The sequence below is a fragment of the Myodes glareolus genome, chromosome 16 (genome assembly GCF_982192425.1).
Source record: "Myodes glareolus chromosome 16, mMyoGla1.1, whole genome shotgun sequence".
NCBI classification, from domain to species: domain Eukaryota; kingdom Metazoa; phylum Chordata; class Mammalia; order Rodentia; family Cricetidae; genus Myodes; species Myodes glareolus.
The window spans coordinates 68,167,552-68,184,396 of NC_142041.1; the positions used below are offsets into that span (position 1 = coordinate 68,167,552).

Below are 16,845 nucleotides of genomic sequence, written 5' to 3' on the forward strand. Positions count from 1 at the left end.
ATCATGGGCCAAGTGTCAGCCAACAGCAGCAGTTTCTTGAGATTACATTAAGTGGCACCATGGCTGCCTGAGTTTGTACACAACCCAATTCAGACAGCAGTGAATTCACCCGGCATGTTTCTCGGAACTGGCGAGGGGTGCCGGGCTGTCACAAAGCTACCTGTAAAGGGCTGAAGGAGAGCACCGCAGAGCTAAGCTTTAGCCTCCAAGATGAGAGTGTTTAGCTTCCAGTGTCCTCAAAGTTCAGGAGTCACGCTGAGGGAGAGGTCAGAGCACGGAGCAGCCCGTCTTTTGTCACGGGTACAGGAACTGCGGTTCTTCCCAACACCAGAGGCTCCGGAGCTACCTACATGTAAAGCTTGCTGATAAAGTCTCCCAGGTACCCAGCAGAAATGATGCAGTGAGTGCACTGAGGCCTGACGGCAGCATTTCCACTGCGCTGCGGACTGAGACTGCAAGCTGATGAAAGAGCCCTTGCTTGCGTCGTTCCCACAATTGGGGCCAACATGCTGCATTATCTGTTTCTTTATAAGCAACAGAGCAACCTTCCTAGCCAAGTTTTGGTAAGCAGGGAACCTGAGGGCCTATTATACCTAGGGTGGTTGGAATGAGAATGGCCCCCATAGGCTCATATATTTGCATACTTGGTCCCCAGTAACCTTTGGAAAGGTTAGGAGGTGTGGCCTTGAAAGAGATATCACTAAGGGTGGGCTTTGAGGTTTCAAAAGTTCACACCATTCCCAGGCTAGTGTTCTCTCTCTCTCTCTCTCTCTCTCTCTCTCTCTCTCTCTCTCTCTCCCTCCCTCCCTCTCCCTCCCTCCCTTTCTCTCTTTCTCTCCCTTCCCCTCCCTCCCTCCCTTCCTCTCTCCCTCCCTCTTCCCCCCTCCCTTTCTCTCTCTCTCTCTCTCTCTCTCTCTCTCTCTCTCTCTCTCTCTCTCCAATGTAAGCTCTAGCTACTGTTTCAGTACCATGCCCACCTGCCTGCTGCCACACTCCATGCTGCGGTGATGGTCATGAACTCACATCCTCTGGAACTGTGTGCCCCCAAATTAAATGATTTCTTTTATAGGTTGCCTTGATCACAGTGTTTGTCACAGCAATAGAAAAGTAACTAAGACAGCACCTTCTCTACCATCTGCGTCAGAATTATCTTAAGAGGTGTTTTTAATCCCAGCACTCGGGAGGCAGAGGCAGGCGGAAGCAGGCGGAGGCAGGCGGAACTCTGTGAGTTCGAGGCCATCCTAGTCTACAGCACAAGTTCCAGGACAGGTTCCAAAGCTACACAGAGAAATTCCGTCTAGAAAAGCCAAAGCAAAGAAAAAGAGGGTGCTGGAGAGACTGTGCTTTGTAGTAGCCCAGACTGCTGCGGGTGGGAGCCATCTTGGCCCTACATAGACACATCAGCCTGTATGTCACCTAACAAGCTTGTGACAGACTTCTAGCGTCCACTGACCCAGAGGCTAAGAAGGCCCCTAGATCCCTAAAACAAACAGCAGAGACTTCCTTGCTTTACTGTGATCCACCCATCTTCTGCTCCCACCAACGTATTTCAGCTTCCAAAAGCTACTGTCGTGCTGGAACATGGAGTCTGTGTTTGTAGGCCACAGCCACTGCTTCTGAGCTGACAGTACTAACAGCTTCCCAATCAGGGAACTGAGAAATATGAAGCCTACCGTCTCCAGCACTGAAGAGGTTGGAAAACTGGGATAGAAAGTTCAAGAATTCTCCTTCAGGACATGAGGTAGGGCAAGAGGGACTCCCAGGGGACAGAACGAGCACTGCGCAACCTTTCCTGTTACTTCAACCTGCAAAATCCTAGGAATTAAGTCTTTCTAATCCACCCCTCCCAGTTAAATGTCTATTGTATTGTCAAGAATGCCAGACGCAGTTGTAGGAAGACAATTCAGTAAATAAAGGCTTGCTACACTACTATAATGACCTGAGTGCCAATCCCCAGAACCTGTTTAAAATCTGGGCCGGTGTGAAGCTAGCTAGCGACCCGTATTCCCAACACCTGGGCGGCAGACCCCAGGTCAAGCTGACTAGCTAGCCTAACCAGGACCAGTAAGCTCCAGGTTTGGCTTCAGATACACCCCATCAACTTTAGACTTCAATACAGAATCCCAAACACACACGTGTGAACACACACACACACACATGCACAAACAAAACAGTTTAGCAGGTTTAGTTGACTAACATCCACCCCGAAGTCTCCTATCTAGGACATGCTAATTCATTATTTTAACAGAGAAAAAAGGCCACAGAAAAGTTTCATTTTCCCTTCTCACTTCCCTAGACCAAGTGGCTCCCTACCCTCAGGCAACCCCAGGAGATTTTTATCTCTGTGCACCACTGGGTGCCAGTCCCTTCTCTCCACTCGCCCCAACCAGAGCTCAGAAGAAGGCCGAACAGCCTGTGGCGTCCTCTGACCGACACTGCTGTCATGTTCACACATGTTTAGGTACGTTATACCTAAACGTACACGCTGACAAGGGCCTCTGAAAACACGACCACCATAACAGCAGGCAACGCGTTTTATTACTGTACTGCTTTAATTTGAATTTTTATAAAAATAATTAGTAGCTAGGCATGGCAGCACATCTTTAATCCAATCACTGAGGAATCTTTGAGGTGGATCTCTGAGTTCAAGATCAGTCTGGTCTACATAACAAGTTCCAGGGCAGCCAGGTTACATAGCAAGGCCACATCTCAATATACAAAAGTTGGTTAGCCATGTAGGCATAGGAGAACAGGCCTATAATCCCAGCACTTAGGAGGTGCAGGCAAGAGCATCTGTAGTTCAAGGCCATCATGATTTACATAGCAAGTTCAAGGCCATCATCAGTTACATAACAAGTTCAAGGCCATCATCAGTTACATAGCAAGTTCAAGGCCATCATCAGTTACATAGCAAGTTCAAGGCCATCATCAGTTACATAGCAAGTTTAAGGCCATCATCAGTTACATAGCAAATTCAAGGCCATCATCAGTTACATAGCAAGTTCAAGGCCATCATCAGTTACATAGCAAGTTTAAGGCCATCATCAGTTACATAGCAAGTTCAAGGCCATCATCAGTTACATAGCAAGTTCAAGGCCATCATCAGTTACATAGCAAGTTCAAGGCCATCATCAGTTACATAGCAAGTTCAAGGCCAGCCTGACTACACGACCCCTAACCTCAAAACTCCAGATGAACAAAACAAAAACAGCTGGCTTACATTCACAGTCCAAAGCCAGGTCCCACCACAGTTTGAAAAGACATACCCCTCAAAATAAGACAGCTCCTGAAATCCGCCAGCTTAGAGATCAAAGAAAAACTGAAATAATGAATTCCCTATGGCTCCAATTGTGTGTAAATATTGAGTTCCTCTTCACCCACACATGAAAGGCTTGCGCTTCCACTTCATCAAGGACAACCTCAGGCAGCTCCCACTCAAATGCAGATAATTACCCGGGCCCAAATACTTCTCCTTTCCTACACTAATGAGTGGAAAACTGACAACCACTCAGCTGAAACTCCCCTCTCACTCAGCAAGTTTCGCCCAAAGGCATGATTTCAATCTTGTCAAATTTTCTTAAAAGGAAGCAGGAAGTGAGCAAAATAAAACATCAGCAAAAACTACATTTGTTTGAAAAGAGTCCAGCTAAATACACTTTCCGTACTCCATAAAACACCGATAGGAAGAGAAAAGTCAGCCCATAGAGACAGGAAGCAGATTCACTCCAGGGTAGGGCTGTAGAGGGCTGCAAACAGGTCCAGAGGGCAAACCGGGGTGAGAGCTGCGCAACTCTGGAAGTTTATCAGAAACCTATTAATTACACTGAGAGCAACTAAACAGGGAGGTGAATTAGATAATAATAATTTCAAGGAAATCACATCCATTGCACTATTGGAAGAAAAAGATCTCTATGTGCCAGATGCAAGTCCAAGACACAAGAGCAGTGGGCAGTGTCCTTGTCTAACAAGCTCTAGGCCCTGGTCCTTCCTCAGCACCATATAAACCACGTGGTGCCGCACACCATAATCCCAGCACTTAGAAAGCAGAGGCAGAAGGATCCAATGAACCAGATCACCCCCAGCTACACAATGAGCTTGAGACCAACCTGAGCTAAAAAAGTATGTGTTGCTCAAACTAGAAAAGTACAGAGCATTGGCCTTGCCCAGTTTCGGTGTGTGGACTTATGCACTTCCTGCCTAGATGTTTCTGGAAAAAAAAAAATTCAAAAGGCCAACGGCAGCCAGAAATGAGTCCAGGAAATACAGCTGGCTTTTAATTGCATGCCTCCCTGTCCTACGGTCTGAATTCATCAGCTCTGAACCTGAACTATTTTCCATAAAGATAAAAGGAATTTGCAGGAAGCACTCAGAGTAGGACTCCTGGCTTATAAGGGTGTGAGAGGGAGGGGACGGTTTGGTCCCTCAGAATTTAAGTAGTTCTCAGCAAAATACTACAGGTCAAAGGTATCTGGCTTTGACAATAAAATGTTTAGTAACAGAATCTTCTGTCTGAAACTGCATCACATAAATCAAGACAGGAAGAGGATTTGGATGCCCTCTAAGGAGGAAAATGTGGCTTCGGAAGACCTAGCCATCCACTTCTGCAGGTGATCGCTAAGTACTCGGTTTGGGCTCTGTGGTTATAATCTGCAAGGGCACTGGATCCCGGAGACGCCATGCAGGGCTCTGTGCAGCCGAGGAAACAAGTCTGCACTTGTTTCCTGCAAGTCTCTGTGCAGAGAAATCGACCAAAACATGAAGAACCAACATGCACACACGCCTGCAGTCCCCGCACTCAGGAAGTAGAGGCAGGAGGACGAGGGATTTAAGGAGATCCTCATCAGAAGCTCAAGACCAAGAACAGCCTGAACTACAAGTGAAAAAAATTGAACTCAAGCCCAAAAAGGTAACTGAACACCACACTCCCAAAGCTAGAAGCCAGACCCTCCATGGACGTCCAGATCAGGGCTTGGTTCGGCTTTCATGTCCCACCTCATTCCTTGGCTATGGCCTTCCTTTCTACAAAAGACAGTGTGGTGGACTGAAAGAAAATGGACCCCCAAAGGGAGTGATGCCGTTAGGAGGTATGGTCTTGTTGGTATGGTATGCTTCAGGTATGTTCTTGTTGGAGGAAGTGTGTCACTATGGAGGTGGGCCAGGAGGGTTCACATATGCTCAAGCCACACCCAGAGAGACAGCCCACTCCCTGTTGCCTTCAGATCAACATATAGCCAGTGCCATGTCTGCCTGCGTGCCACCATGTTCCCCACCATGATGATAATGGACTGAAGCTCTGAAACTGTAAGGGAGCCACCCCAATTAAATGTTGTCCTTATAAGAGTCGCTGCGGTCATGGTGTCCCTTCACAGCAATGGAAACCCTAACTAAGACAGACAGTCACTCTGAAAATTAAAGAACTTTATGATCTCTACATCATGCCCTCCCTTACATCCCGCAAATGTATCCATCTTCTAGACTTCAGCACACTTCAGACAGCTTCCTGATGCAAACAGCCAAGGTAATCAGAACCAAGGTCATAAAATACTATTGTGCCCAACTTTCAACTCCAAGACTTCCATCTGGTCTGCACCCAGACTCACTGGGAGCCCCTCCTCCTGGAGCCTCCCTGGGCTCTCCAGTGTACCGTGCCCACAGGCCAAGCCACCACTACCATCACTGCGCCCACAGGACAAGCCGCCACTACCATCACCACGCCCACAGGACAAGCCACCACTACCATCACCGTGCCCACAGGACAAGCAGCCACTACCATCACCACACCCGCAGGACAGGCCATCACGCCCTCTAGAGTGACAGATTGCCCTGCAGCCTCTGCTCCTCTCTCCTATTTAGGCACTTGGAATTACTTTAACTAGCTATCTGCTGTGCTCTGACTATGTCTCCCGAAGCTCATGTGTCGGACACAGTCTCCAGTGCAGCAGTGCTTGGAAGGGGGGCCTACAAAGAAGCTACCCGACATGAGGCAGGCGACCCAATGAAGGGACAGCCCTGTCATGAGAGTAGGCAGGTGGCTACAGTGGGGCATTTGTTGGTTCGTATGTGGGCCTCTCTTGTCCTTCCACCTTCCTCCATGGGCTGATGCAGCACAAAGGCCCTCATCACAGACTGGCACCTTCTTAGACGTCCCGGTCCTCCCCTCAATTACGTACTCGCATCGGGAAAATGGACAACAATATCCGTTCTACGCTCAGTAACCTGTATATACCAAATGCCAACCATGTCTAGGCCAAGGAGCCTAGGAGAGGAGGGAACTGTGACAGTAACGTTTAGGATAAGGTTTATTTCTCAGTCACAGCCTTACCCAGGCGTAAGTCTAACCTCATGATATTAACCCTTTACAAAGACCACAGTTGGCCAGGGATGGTAGCTCACTCCTGTAATTCCAGCTCTCGTGAAGATGAGGCAGGGGGATTGCTGCAAGTCTGGGGATACCTCAGACTTCTGTCTCAAAATAAATAAATAAAGGAGTACAATTTCTCGTAGCTTCAGGGTTGTGCAGCTGCCGCCACAACCTCGCTCTTGGGGCACTGCCCGTCAGCAAGAAACCTGCGCCCACCTGCACTCCAAGACAGGACTTTTATGAATGGGTTTTTTTTTTTCTGAATTTCAGATGAGCACACTCTTAGAACTTTGAAAATTATAAACTGCCTGCTATCTAAACCTGCCTGGTACACGATATAGATTAACAGCGTTAATAATCACCTGCTGTGGAGCAAATGCAAAGAAAGGGCGGAGGTAGACTTTTCCTTGGACGAAATCTCAGCCTGTCTCTACTCAAGTACCAACACCAGGGAGCAGCGTCCTGGGACAGCTCCTCTGAGCTTGCGAAACACAGTCAGGGCCCGAGGACAAACTCAGACAGGGTAGGCCTGAGTTTGATGCTCAGAACTCAAGTAATAAAAGAAAGTCAGGGTGGTGGGTTGTGTCTGTAATCCCAGAGCTGGGAGGCAGAGAGAGGAAGATCCGTACCTCACTAGGCAGCCATCTTAGCCTACTTAGTGAAGGGTCCAAGAATAAGCATACAAAAATGTAGATTCCAGAAATAAGAATGTAGACATAAATACAAAGTCGTAAGCCTAGGAGGATGAGGACAGACTGTCAGCAGCTCTCTCAGCAGCTTGAGGATTAACTATTAACAGCGGGTTACTCTGCTTCACAACCCAGAGCTCTATTCACAAGGCCGAAGCATCTCTCTGCAAACTGAGAGCCTAACACCCCTGGCCATCCTTCATTAACATGGATATGAGCTGAGTCAACTTTTAGGAGATAGATAAATGGCCTCTGGGTTACGCACTATCCCTGCTATGTGAAACTGGCAGCACCAAAGGGAGAGCATATGGCTTCGGGAACACCACCTGAAGTACCAAGGAAGAAAATAGATTAAGTGCAAACACTGGTTTACCTGGAAAACTCTGTTAATGAAGATTGTAAAGAAAGGCAATCTGGAGGCAGGTAGTGGTGGCGCACACCTTTAATCCCAGTACTCAGGAGGCAGAGGTAGGCGGATCTCTGTGAGTTCGAGGCCAGCCTGGCCTACAAGAGCTAGTTCCAGGACAGGCTCCGAAAGCTAGAGAAACCCGAAACCCTGTCTCGAAAAAGAAAGGAAGGAAGGCAATCTGTATCTGAGTTTTACCTCAAGATTGTAAAAATTCCTTTGTTACACCTTACATAAGGTTGGCTCAGAAACTGGCCTAGGCCACAGCCTTACAAAATTATCTCTGGCTGTCGTCTCAGCTAGCTGGTAAGCTGGCCTGTCCCCATCTTTGTGCGACCCCCCTGGGCCCAACACTTAGCAAGCTCCTACCAAGTGAGAGACTGTGTCTCAAAAGTCAAAGTGGGGCTGGAGAGATAGCTCTAAAGTTGCAAGCACTGACTGTCCTTCCAGAGGAATTGGGTTCAATTCTTGGCCCCCTCATGGTGCCTACAACCTTTTGTAACTCTACCCATCTCCAGAGGGTCAGACATTCTCTTCTGGCCTCCTCAGGCACCAGGCATGCATGTGGTACATAGACATTCATGCAGGCAAAACACCCATACACATAAAATGGTTTTGTTGTTGCTGATGTTTTAAATCAGGTTGTTTATAGCTGGGAGTGATCCCAGCCCTCAGGAGGTAGAGGCAGTCCGGAATTCAAGGCCAGCTTGGTCTGCACAGGGCAGTGGTTCTCAACCCTCCTAATGCTGCAACATTAATACAGTTCCTCATGTTGTGGTGACCACCAACCATAAAATTATCTCATTGCTACTTCATAAACTTAATTTTGGTACTGTTATGAATCATAAGGTAAATACCTGATATGCAGAATAGCTGATATATGACCCCTGTGAAAGGGTCATTCAGACCCCACAGGGCGTGTGACCTGCAGGTTGAGAACCCTGACACAGGGAGCGCCAAGCCAACCAGAGTGACAAAGTGAGACTGTGCCTGTGCCTCAAAGGAAAAAAAAAAAAAACATCAAGGCAGACGATGCCTGAGGAAGACATGCACAAAACAGCGAGGCTGTCTTCTGACCTCCACACACATGCACAACCATGTATTAGTCCATGTATACACGAAAATGCATCTGCCCGTGTACACAAGCACACACACACCAAAAATGGACTCAAATACTAATTGCTAATAATACCACACAGTATATTCAAAATTTTGTTTAAGCTAGCTCTCACAGAAGTCATTTGATCATAAAATAAAAAAAATTTAAACACGGTGTCCCTTTAAGTCCTCTCTACCATCCTGGCAGACAAATTTACAAGTGGGAAGCCTTGGTGTTCAGAGGAGAGGCCTGATCCGGGTCACCCACACAGAATGGCCAGCCTTGTTCTTCCTGGGCCGGAAAAGTGAGCCAAGCAGCACAATGACCAGGTTCAGAATTACCACTAAGTAATTCCAATTTCTTAGCTGAGAAAAGGTAGAGGGGAGGAGAGAGGAAGGGAAGGATAGGGAGGGTAGAGGAGAGAAGGGGAAGGGAGGGAAGGGGTGGGAAGTGGAAGGGAGGGATGCGATGGCCTCAACAGCAAAGCACACCTTTGTTTTATGCCAAGCCCTAGAAATCGTCTCAACTCTGAATAGACTGTGGCACACAAGACACAGACCTCGTGTCCTCTGTCAATGCTTTTCTCCTTGTTGGGTGGTAAAAATGTGAGCCTCACCCAGATGGGAAAGCACTTGTTGCTTAGGATCCTTTAATCAAAATGGAAGAAGACTCTAATTACAGTCGCCCTGGGAATAAGACATCTCCTGGCTCATCACCAGAACCCGGCCCACTGGGAACATGGCCCCACTTCACTACGAAGAGAAAACATCTCAGGTTTTCCAGGAACATTGACTCTTTTGTTTTTCCAGGCATAAAGTAGTATTTACAGGGTTAGCTTATTAGTCTCTAAGCCATTAATGATCTGAAGGAGATTAACCGGCTACAGAACGGTAATCCGTCCTAAGCAGCAAAGGCTAAGGTGTCCCAGCATACAGGAAACGTGTCTTGGAATTAGCATTGGCTCAGCTGCACACAAGCAAGCACCAGCATGGAATCTCTTTTCGTATGAATCAGTTATTGTGGCTGTAAATTCTAAACAATACAATGTAAATAGAAAACTTAGCTGCACTGAATTCTAGGGAATTATATATCCCTGCCAGCCCTGATGCCAGCACCACTCCAAAACAGGAGAAAACTGTTCTTAAAGGGGGTCAATACCATAAAACCACCAGCAGGGGACTTAAGATTCCACCTTAAATGAACCATATCCTGTTCCATTCCATTCTCCCGACATGAAGGATAGCCCAGCAGAAACGTTTTTAGGAGGGTGTGTGTGTGTGTCACTCCACAGCACTGCAAAACCTAGATGTTTGCACCCTCAATGTTTACAAAACTTGGTTCACTTCCGTCCAACGCACCACCCCACAAATCAGGTCCTGCTCCCCCAGCTCCTGGTGACCTCTGAACATTCACACTAGCAATCCAAACCCCTGTGGGTATATAGCTTTCTATCTTGGCTCAGAGTTAAATACAATATGTATCTGCCTACCAGACTTAGCTGCCTGGAGGTTAATTCCACGGCATGTCCACGCCCACAGGTCATCACTCAAGACACATCTGCGCCAAGTTCATCTCACAGACAGCTCCCAGTCACTTAAGTACCTTCTCCCTTAACAACAGTCAGAAGAACAACAGTCCCCAAGGATCACTACAGGCATACCTTGATGTGGGATCCCCTCTGTATGCTATGAATATGTTTTATTGTCATTGGTTAATAAAGAAGCTGCTTTTGGCCAATGGCTTAACAAAATATAGCCAGGCTGGAAAAGATATAGTGAGAGAGTAGGCAGAGTCAGGGAGATGCCATGTAGCCGCCAGAGGAGAAATGACACCCGCACACAGGTACTGGTAAATCATGAGCTTCATGGTAAAATATAAAATAATAGAAATGGGTTAATTTAAGATGTAAGAGCTAACTAGAAAGATACTTAAGCTATTGGCCAAACGGTATTGTAATTAATATAGTTGCTGTGTGATTATTTCGTGTCTGGGCAGCCAGGAAATGAACGAGCAGCCTCAGCCAACAATACCTGATAGGCTCCTCCCACAGAGTACTAAGGTAAAAGGTCAAAGCTTCCCCAATTGTAGGCCACAACCCCCACACAGGGTCCCGCAAACCAAATGTATGAACCAACGACGTGGCAAAGACTTCTGAAGGCACAGCTGTTTACTGCTCCAGCTGGTGGTGAGATGGGGGAGTGGAGCTGATAAAAGAGGCGAATTAAAGCCTCATAAAATAGCCAACTTTATTCAGATCATCAGACAATTAATACTCTGAGGGTTAAGAAGAGTCACGTGACTAAAGCGTGCTGCAATCACAAAGACATGCCTCACACATGGCGGCCAAGCCTCACACGGCAAACCCACGTTTTTCCATAGAGGCACATGAGCGAGTAACGGTAGCCATCTGGGAAGATCAATCCGAGGTAAACTCACTCCTACCTGCTACACCTGGGAGGGGCACAGAAGCAATCCGAGACCAATTCCGTGCTTTTGTAGAAACTGAGGGCACAAGACTTTTGTTTTCTTGGCATTTTCTCACACGTGCTCAGGATTCTCCTCACACGTGTTCCTGGACTTGTTCGAGGACCAAGCATGAATTCCCAACCAAGCAGGTCATGAGCCTAAGGAAGTTTCTGATCAGGCTTGTCCACGCCACATCTCAGGACTTCATCGGAGCCCTGGTTCTGAGCACACAATGGACACGTGGCACTGGGCATCTGTCACAGCCCACAGTGCCCACAAACGCTGGACATCTAGGCTCGGCTTTGACGGGGATGTCACCAACGGCAGCATCTGTGCTACGTACAATCTTCTACTCTTCTAGGAAAATAACGATTTAATTCCTGAAAACAAAGGCTGCTTAACAGTGTCTCATCAGCATTTCTTGGGGTAGAGTTACAAAGTTAGTAAACTATTGGGTTGGATGTGCTAAGCAGACAAACATCCATCTTGTCAGTATACAAACCTGTTTTCGTCTCTAACGATAAAGTGTGCACATCACAGAACTGGTTTCCTTTGTCCTTGATTTAGGTGTAGGTTTATATACTTACTTTGTGTATCCAGGGTCAGATAAAACAATCTCAAGTAGAGGAATGTGATGTGGGAGAATTGTCTGTATTCTGTCAATCATATTTTAATAAAACGCTGATTGGCCAGGCAGGCAGTATAAGCGGGAAAACCAGACAGGAAGTAGAGGTGATGCAATGAGAACAGGAGAATTCCGGGAAGCAGAGAGGTTCCTCTGCCATTCCTGTGCAGACCACCGAAGAGGCAGCATGTAACTTGCCCAGCTGAGAAAGGTACTGAGCTGTATGACTAACATAGATCAGGATAATGGGTTAAGATAAGTCATAAGAACTAATAAATAGCCTGACCTAGTGGGCCAATCAGTTTATAACCTAATGTAGACTATGTGTGATTTTTCTTTGTGGCTTGTCGGCTGCGGGGTACTGGGCGGGACAGATACCCCAACAAGCCAGACCCTCATGCTACAGGAATGACAAATGGGGACAGTCCTGATCTGGGTTCTCTTTCTTCTGATCACAACCACGAGAAAAGCCATGCTGTGGAAGCTTTATGGGAAGACTGTGGAGCAAGGACCTGGCCCTCAAGCGACAGCATCCATGCAAGTGCAGTCAGCCTCCAGCCCCAAGGACTCCGAATGCTGTACCGTTGGAGCCTTGCTAAAGTTAGAGGCTGTTGCCAGTGCTGGGCTCTGGGCGCCATTCCCAGTGTGCCAGTGTGTTCTCTGCCTCCTCCTTCTGGATTGAGAGGTAGCGCACTGACTTTGCTCCATGCTGACCATGCCTTTGCTCCACCTGACTCTAACCTCATAGGAATAGGAAGAAGTCCAATTAAAGGTTTAAAAATAAACTGCCTTCACGTCTTAGTTGTTCCTCTATTGCTATGGTAAGACACCATGACAGAAAAACTTATAAAGCGTTCACTGAGGCCCTGCTTACGGTTTTAGAGGATTGCGGTCTATGACCATGGATTGCACGGAGCATGGCTGCAGGCAGGCAGGCAGGTGGCACTGGACAGCAGCTGAGAACTCACATCTGGGCAGCTATGAGGCAGAGACTGAGAACGCTGCAGGCTTTGGAAACTGAAAAGCACCAGCAGCGCCACACCTCCAACAAGGCCACACTAGTCAGTCCCAAACAGCTCCACTAACAGGAGGACATCAAGCACTCAAACCAGTGTGCTTATGGGGCCGTTCTCACTCAAACCACCACACTTTGCCAACAGCTTTACCTCTAAGGGCTGGACGGTTCCATTTTCAACATGATGCAAGTCTGTTAAATGCTAAGACCTGAATATACACTCCACTGTGTTGGCACCAGCACAAAGAGAAGCAAAATGCTTTTCAGAAAGATGTTGTTATGCGAGGTGTAGAGCACACGCCCATGGCCCCAGCCACTTGGAAGGCTGGCACAAGAGGATGGTATCTTGGTTGGGTTTGCCAACTACACAATCCTAGCCATAGCTAGGAAGAAGGAATCTTAATTGAGAAAATGCCTCTTTCATAGTGGCCCAGGCGAGTCTGTAGGTCATGTTCATGATTAATGATTGATGTGGGAAGGCAAGGACAATGTGGGTGGTACCACCCCTGAGTCTGTGGACTTGAGAAAGCCATGAGGAACAAGTCAGTAAGTGGCACTCCACAGCAGCTCGGTTCCTGTCCTGAAGTCCCTCAGCCACAGAGCGGGACCTGAATGCTGGGAGCTGAAGCAAAGCCTCTCCTCCCCAAGTTGCCCAAGTCGTGTTAAATCAGAGCGATCGGAGCCTAAGGCAGACAGCGGGAGGCGAAGTTTGACATAAGTCTGGAAAACACAACAAGGCCTTTCTCCAACAATTTCTAATTTAAAAATGCACTTATGATACGTCCCTGAAATATTCATGAGACGGAAAGATCAAGACTTTAAGGCATCACAAAAGTCACTCTCATTTATTGGTTGATTTTTCAAGCGAGACATAAGCAGGGTAATTCAAAGTTTAAATCACGTTGTAGCCAGATTTTAAAACCGATGGAGGGATGGGCAGAATCAGAAAGAACAGTCACGCTTCTTCAAACGAAAGCAATTTTGTCAGGCAAGGTTTCCGCAACGTTCCGGGTCACTCTGTATAGAGTAACAGCTCATTCTTCCACCTCCCAGGCAGTTTCACAACAACACTAGAAATAAGTCATAGCTCCCACTTCATTGTCTCAATGTCTAAGGCTAGGATTTTACAGTCAGAGCTGAAATCAAAGCAGGGTGAAACAGAACAGCACTGAATCATGGGCTGTTAAAACGCTCTGTGCCATCAAGCCTCACCAGAACCAGGAAGTCACCTCAGTCCGAGGCTGAATGACCTTTCCCTCTCCCCGTCACTGAAAACCTGTCTTTGTCACAGAGCTGAGACCACAGTCACCTCTCCATAGCAACGGAGCCAGCTCAGCAGACGCCTCCTTACATTAAATATTTATTAGGTCTCGGACCAGGAGGCTTCTGGGGGAAAGCCAGGAGAAGCACACACAACTCGCCAACCTTTCCTTCAGAAACACGTCTGTTAGATTTTCCGAAACAACCTCAGAGAGGGGGTGTCCGACCTGGCTCTGAGATGTCCGACATGAGGTACACTGTCCCTTTTACATGGCTTTTATGTACTTTTGTTACAAGGTGTTCTTTGTCCATTTTCACCAAACTTAAGGATTATCAAAATGTTTAGGCGATTCAACTTCCTCAGTACCTGATCCCTGTACATTAAGACAACAAATGCCTAGCAGAACAAAGCTATTTTAAGATTATTTATTTTATGTACATCAGTGTTTTGCCTGCATTTGTGTCTGTGCACCACAAGTGTGCCTGGTGCCTGTGGAGGTCAGAAGAGGGCATGGGATCCCCTGGACCTGGAGGTGCAAAGGGCTGTGAGCCCCCAAGTGGGTGCTGGGAACTAAGTCCAGGCCCTCTGCAAAAACACATGCTCTTCCCCGTGGAGCCAGCTCCCCAGTCCTTCCCTTTGTTTCTTTGAGGCAGGATCTCGTGGGTACCAGACTGGCCATCACTTAGAAATCTAATGAGCCCTTTACACCGTGGACTAACACGGAAATGCCTTACTCTGGGGGTTACCACAAACTACACGAGCCTGAAACTGGGCCACTCAGGCTCGGGTTGTTGTAGTGCTGGGGTTATCCCCACACCCCAAAGCACTCAGGAAAGTCTAACAGCTTATGAGGGTTCCCTACATGAGGAGGCCTGCACGCTTCACCCAACTCTGCCTCCAAAGCTAATCAAACCAGACTTGCCAAGAAGCTGGAAGATAAAACCGCCACCGTGCTAAGGACCAGCAGGTGACTAAACAGGGTGACTCTCTGCTGAGATCCTAAAGGCAAGGAAGTGACCTTTAAATGGTATGGCGCTTGTCGCCACAGGTGGTGCGTGCATGGGCAGGCCATCTGTGTGCTACGGCTGGTGTGTGCGCCAGGTGCCCGCGGGCAGAACGAGCCCTGAGAACTGCTGCAAGGCGTCTTCTCCGGAGGGCAGCACAGTCCAGGGCCAAGGCGTTAACCAGGAGCACAGCGGGCCGAGGAAAACCTCCGCGGACACACGGGGTGTGCAAACATGGCCGACTCTGGGGCTGACCACTCTGGTACTAAATATTTTCACTCCGGCCAAAAGGAAAAAAATTTTTTTCCTGAAACTAAACTTTAAAAGTAATGCCTTTTATTATGGAATAATCCCTTCCTGGCTGGTTGGTTTGCTTTGTTTTATCGGAAGGAGACTTCTCTTGTTTTTAAAATAGTGGAAACTTTCAGGGTTGGTTTTAATGACGTGGACAAAAGGGGGTGACAAGCCTGCATGAACGTACATTCTCATTCTCTCTCTGTCCCTCCTCCCTCTCTTCTTCCCTCCCTCCCTCCTCTTCCCTCCCTAATTTCAGTTTTACCAGTCCACGAAATCTGAAAATTTGGAACTGGTAAGTGGTAGAATTAAAAGCCCACTGACCCCTCTATAGCTCGCCCATGACCACGGGCTTCCCTGGTACCTGCGCCCTCATGAACTGGTTCGGGAGGGTGGCACAAACAGTGTCACTCCTGGGTAAGCACATGAGTCTGGCACAGGTAGAACCATCCCAGTAGGGAAAGTCTAGCGCTGACTCCACATTTGAAAAAACCCATAAGATCCTAAAGCGCATCTGTAGTCCAGCTCTTAGGGGTGGGGGGAAAAGTTCCAAGACAGCCTCAGCAGTCTGTAGTCCAGATCTTAGGGGTGGAGGGAAAAGTTCCAGGACAGCCTCAGCAGTCTGTAGTCCAGCCCTTAGGGGTGGAGGGCAAAGTTCCAGGATAGCCTCAGCAGTCTGTAGTCCAGCTCTTAGAGGTGGGGGGAAAAGTTCCAGGACAGCCTCAGCAGTCTGTAGTCCAGCCCTTAGGGGTGGAGGGCAAAGTTCCAGGATAGCCTCAGCAGTCTGTAGTCCAGCCCTTAGGGGTGGAGGGAAAAGTTCCAGGACAGCCTCAGCAGTCTGTAGTCCAGCCCTTAGGGGTGGAGGGAAAAGTTCCAGGACAGCCTTAACTGACTGCAGTCCAGCTCTTAGGGGTGGAGGGAAAAGTTCCAGGACAGCCTTAGCTGTCTCAAAGTGTCAACACACACACACACACACACACACACACACACACACACACACGCGCGCGCGCGCATGTGCATAGAGAAAAACAAACACCTGGATAGTTCTTATTCATCTGGAGCTATTAATAAAGGGAGAAACATTGATTATTAGTGCTTTTGAAATATATAAGAAAAAGTTTAGAAAGGTTGGCCAGTAATCCAAAAGCCACTACAGATAAATATTTAAAAGGGTCCATCCAGGCCATTGTTCTGGTTTCACAGCACTAAATTAGCTCCAAACTGGGAGGTAACCAAGACAAATTGGCTATGGTGGGCATTACTGTGTGCGTCCCAAGAAGCCAGTGTCTAAACTAAAATTTCGTATGCTCAGCACTTTCACTTCTGCATTTGATCCTTGACAAGCATGCTTGTACACAGATGTCTCAGAAAGCACTGGTTTGTAATAAATAACACACACACACACACACACACACACTTAAAAAAAAAAACCCTGGAAAGAACCACAACACTCAGTGGCTGATACAAATGCTCTGGAACACCAGCAGCAGCTGGGAAGGATGATGTGACCAGCAGGAACCAGCACAGAACTCTGAGTGGCTCAGCACAGGCTAAACCACACCACTGCATATACCGCACATTATCATTTGCTTTTATAAAACGGCACACAAGGGGCTGCAGAGGTG

The 16,845-nt window shown here is 47.7% G+C and overlaps 1 protein-coding gene across 4 annotated transcripts in view; it reads right to left on the reverse strand.

The window, feature by feature from the left end:
• The window catches only part of Tpd52 (tumor protein D52), an 89,193-nt gene that overhangs the window by 50,866 nt on the left and 21,482 nt on the right, over positions 1-16,845 (reverse strand). The window lies entirely within an intron of this gene.